A 5000-nucleotide genomic window follows, 5' to 3' on the forward strand; every position below is an offset into this window, starting at 1 on the left:
GATTGTTAGGGCGTCCGATCCCTTCGTTTCGATAAAGGAAATTCCTGATTTGTGTATCTCTATATAGAATAGAATTCTAATAGAATAGAGAAAGACTTCTTCCATTTTACATTAACATTATGTTATGTGTAATGTAATAATTATCTTTTTCAGTTGGGAGAGATGGCTGAGTGGACTAAAGCGTCGGATTGCTAATCCGTTGTACGAGTTATTCGTACCGAGGGTTCGAATCCCTCTCTTTCCGTTTTCGTTGGTGACTTGATTTCTTTTTTTCCAATTTTCTTAGGATTTTGTCTATTCCACTTTTAAGAAAATTGGAAAACGAACCTTTATTCTTCACGTCCAGGATTACGCCCCGGATCATTAGATAAGAATCCAAAGATAAAGAGAGAAACAAAAAATATTACTACGGTATAAACGAAGAGTTTCAGGGTAAGCATTACACAATCTCCAAAAGATAAAAAAAAGAGAATAGATCTTCCGTTTTTATACCACATATCCTATTTTTACACCAAACACCAAGAGATGAGGTTTTTCTAGGAAAAAGATTGTCTTTTCATAAAAAAATTTGATTTTGTGTGAGACCCTAAATAGGGTTAGGGTCTTTCCTTGGAAAAAAGATCAAAAATGAGGAAATGAGCATAAGCCGGATTTATGCCGACTATCCAAGAATTTCAGTGTGCGAATCGAGGGTTCACACTCTAAAAATTATCGGATTTTATCAATTTTTCAAATTTTTTCTCGCCGAAATCATGGATTTTTTAGGATATTCTTAAGGATCTTATCGAAAGCTTACAGCAGCTTGCCAAACAAAAGCTAAGAGAAAAAAAAGTACAGGTATGACTGGCATAACATCTACGATTGGATTCAAAAAAGCGTAGGCTTCGGGCAATTTGCCGAAGAAAAAACCACTCGAATGCGGATAAAGGGCAGAATTAATACAAATACAGATCAAACTAAGAATATTAAGCATAACAGGCGTTTTGTTCTTGGAGATAATTGCATTTTAATTGAGTTTTTGATATAAGGAAAAAGGAAGTAAGGTAGACAAAAAACCCTTCTTTTTCTTTGAACCCACTCAATAAAAAATTCTCCAATTCTCAAAAGAGAATAGAAGAAATGATACTTTCATACAATATCTTAATTGAATTCTATGTAATGATCAAGAAATTTTGTTGAATTCTATATCTATAGATAAACATTGGTACTAATATTTATCTATAAATATAGAAATTTTGGGACTGGAGTTGACAAAAAACCAATACCAATATTATTATTTCTTGGTGTAGATTCGAAATTGAAATGGGGCGTCGCCAAGTGGTAAGGCAACGGGTTTTGGTCCCGCTATTCGGAGGTTCGAATCCTTCCGTCCCAGCGTGGATTGGATCCTTTTTTTATGCTTCATTACTCCCTTAGAAAGAAGTAAGGGAGTAGATAAGAGTTAATTTAAATACCATATTTCGTCTTTGACTAATTGGAAATCTATGGAACGATTGAGGTATGGGTGATTTTTCTTATCCCCTTTTTTTTATGACTTATGACAAGAACCGATTATTGAAATATTACTCAATCCCTTGTTAAACAAAATACATATCATGGAATCCTCTAAAATGAGGAAATGTTTCGGTTAGACGGTATGTATCGTTCTATTTCAATGACAAGAGATTTTTGGTTTTTGGAAAACCATTTTTGATCCCTTAAATTATTGAAAATTTCTATTGTATACTGTTAGAATATCTATACCAGTGACAACTCCTCAGTCTATCTGATAATCAGTTTATCTGATAAATAGGAAAATCCTTCCCTGTTTTTTATTTTTATTTTCTTTTTTTTTTTTTTTCAATTATTTCTTATTAACATAATAAGAAGAAAAGAATAAAGATTCAAATCCCAACTTACATCATTTTTTGATACATCTTATGAAAAAAAATGGATTTCGTTCTTCTTTTCTTTGATCTCTTTATCTATTTTAAATGAAATCAGTGATGAATCAATTCAAAAAGAAAGACCTATCTTCCTAGAAGATGAAAGGAAATCCTTATTAGATATTATCCAATTTTTGTCAAATTAATTCAAAATTGAATTCAATATTGTTGAATCAATCCTATTCAGTTTCTTAAAGATGCAGATTCAAGAAGTGATTTGTTTATATATCTCATTATATTCAATATATATTATTAATTAATTAATATTAATGGATCTTAAAGATGCTGTCTTACTAAGACTTTTTTCAGAAAAAATCGTCCCTTATATCATATAAGGAAGACAAAGTCTAGATTACGATGTCTATGGACATTCGAACCAATGACTATTCATGATTCCATGATGGAATTAATTCCATACCGGTTCCAAATTGGATTATTGGAAAATATTATGGTAAAACTTCGTTTGAAACGATGTGGTAGAAAGCAACGTGCGGCTTGAAGGACAGAATCCGTTGTGGATTTTTCGATCCACCATTTTCACTTTATCTGGGAATGAGGATGCTCTTGGCTCGACATTGTTTGTTCTGTTACACTTGAATCCTTCTTTTTGTTGGGTTGGAAATAGTCCACGGTGGAGCTCGAGCCGAAAGGATTAATTCATTTCTGGGGGATAAGTATCTAGGGTTAAATGCCAATCAATCAATTGGAATAACTTCGTAAATCTATCTTAGATAGATAGAAATCAAAAGGATGAAATTCGAGCAAGTTTCGAATTCAAAAACAAAACTTGTTTGAATTGGTTAAACTTTTTCGATTCATTTAAAGTGTATCGCGGGGTGTCCATGGGATTCTTTGATAGAAAGAAATCAAAAAAGGGTATGTTGCTGCCATTTTGAAAGGATTAAGAAGCACCGAAGTAATGTCTAAACCCAATGATTTAAAATAAGGATCGAAAAACAAGGAAACACACTTTTAATTGGTAATTGGATTGAGAATCTCAATAACTAAAACTAAAGAATCCAAATAGAATCTTAAACGAGATAAACAAAAGGGTGTAAAGACCACTCAAGAAATGAAATTGACTCAAGATTTTTCCTTTGAGCTATTTGAGAGTTATACAACTTGAGTTATGAGTACGAATGGTTTCTTTGGATTTTCAGGAAGAAAAAAGCCGGAAATCAGAGTCTAATTTATTTTATAGGCTTATTTCGTCTTTAAGTCATTTAGAATTGCATACATAGACAAAACCTCGAATCAAATCATTTTTTATGGAGCCGTATGAGGAGAAAACTTCCTATACGGTTCTAGGGGGGGTATTGTTCATCTACATCTATCCCAATGAGCCGTCTATCGAATCGTTGCAATTGATGTTCGATCCCGAAGAGAAGGAAAAGATCTTCAAAAAGTGGGCTTTTATGATCCAATAAAGAATCAAACTTATTTCAATGTTCCTGTTATTCTATATTTCCTTGAGAAAGGTGCTCAACCTACAGAAACTGTTCAGAATCTTTTAAAGAAAGCAGAAGTTTTTAATGAACTTCCGTTTAATCAAATGAGATTCAATTAAAGAAATACCGTGGGGGGGTATCGATTTGTATATTATTTTGTATAGTTTTTCTATGCTTTTTTTTTGAGTTACTCCCCTTCCACTGTATTCTTTTCTACTATTTCTATTGACAACAGTGTAGTGAACAAATATAATTCATCATGATAAGTGAACGGGGTCTATTAATTTTCGTACCCTAACTTTATCAATTTTTGAATTATGTATATTTTTTTCCCTTATCTGAGAATTTCTTGCATTTTCATCTAATCAATTCATTTTTATGTTTCGAATTCATTTGAAAATCCGTTTTTTTTTTTAGTGCAGCTGAAATTTTCTTTAATCTATATTTTCTTCGGGTTGCTAACTCAACGGTAGAGTACTCGGCTTTTAAGTGCGACTAGAATCTTTTACACATTTTGATGAAGTTAAAAATTCGTCCATACCTTTGGTATGCTTTAGAAGACCGCGACTGATCCTGAAAGGGAAGAAATAGAAAAAATAGCATGTCGTATTAATAGCGAGTTCTGAGTATATTTCATTTTTTGGATCGGTACAAAACCCTGTTCGAATTCTTGGAGCGAAACAAAATAAAGTTAGGTCGAATGAATAAATGGATAGGGCCCTATGTCTTCAATTTTGAATTAATTAATTATCAGAAAGAAAAAGCAACCAGCTTCGGTTCTTAATTTGAATAATTTCCCGATCTAATTAGACGTTAAAAATGGATTAGTGCCTGGGACGGGAAGGGCTTCTCCCCTCACGAGTGGATTCTATATTTTTAAAATGAATCCTAACTATTGGCATTCTCTATTATGGAATGGAGATGTGTGTGTAAAAGAAACAGTATATTGATAATAAAAGTTTTTTCCGAAATCAAAAGAGCGATTAGGTTTAAAAAATAAAAGATTTCCAAACATCTTCTTATCCTATAACATAGACGAATTAAATGAAATGAATCAAAAAAGAGAGAGTGGAAAATCTGTTGATAAGTTTACCTGTCTGAGCTATCTATTCTTACTAGAATATAGAATACCTTGTTTTGACTATATCGCACTATGTATTATTTGATAACTCAAAAAACCTTCTACCTTTGATTCAAGTAGAAGTTCCAATGGAGAAAATCCAAAGATATTTACAGCTAGAGAGATCTCAACCACATGACTTCCTATATCCACTTATCTTTCAGGAGTATATTTATGGGTTTGCTCATGATCATGGTTTGAGTAGATCTATTTTTTCAGAAAATCGGGGTTATGGGAATAAATCCAGTTTACTAATTGTGAAACGGTTAATTATTCGAATGTGTCAATTTCTTATTTATCCTAATGATTCTAACAAAGATCCTTTTTTGGCGCGCAACAAGAATTTATATTCTCAAATTCTATCCGAGGGGTTTGCTTTGATTGTGGAAATTCCATTTTCTCTACAATTCATATCTTGTCTAGAAGGGAAAAAAATAGTCAAATTTCAGAATTTAGGATCACTTCATTCGATATTTCCCTTTTTAGAAGACAATTTTTCACATTTAT

At 32.2% G+C, this 5000-nt stretch overlaps 2 protein-coding genes and 1 non-coding gene across 3 annotated transcripts in view; 2 read left to right on the top strand and 1 right to left on the bottom strand.

The window, feature by feature from the left end:
- LOC127261501 (ATP synthase subunit alpha, chloroplastic) overlaps nucleotides 1-1619 on the top strand; it is an 8814-nt gene extending 7195 nt beyond the window's left edge. Inside the window, exon 1 of the mRNA XM_051289813.1 lies at nucleotides 1-1619. This exon is cut by the window's left edge and continues 7195 nt beyond it. The gene's annotated coding sequence lies outside the window, so the exon portion shown is untranslated.
- On the top strand, nucleotides 157-244 carry TRNAS-GCU (transfer RNA serine (anticodon GCU)). The gene has a single exon. It is a non-coding gene; the product is annotated as a tRNA-Ser (tRNA).
- Nucleotides 1620-3777: 2158 nt separating the features above from the next.
- Nucleotides 3778-5000, bottom strand: part of LOC127261505 (50S ribosomal protein L2, chloroplastic) — a 5978-nt gene continuing 4755 nt past the window's right edge. The window contains exon 2 of the mRNA XM_051289818.1: nucleotides 3778-5000. This exon is cut by the window's right edge and continues 3402 nt beyond it. The gene's annotated coding sequence lies outside the window, so the exon portion shown is untranslated.

Source organism: Andrographis paniculata, unplaced genomic scaffold (genome assembly GCF_009805555.1).
Source record: "Andrographis paniculata isolate CXL003 unplaced genomic scaffold, ASM980555v1 Contig63END, whole genome shotgun sequence".
Classification (NCBI taxonomy): domain Eukaryota; kingdom Viridiplantae; phylum Streptophyta; class Magnoliopsida; order Lamiales; family Acanthaceae; genus Andrographis; species Andrographis paniculata.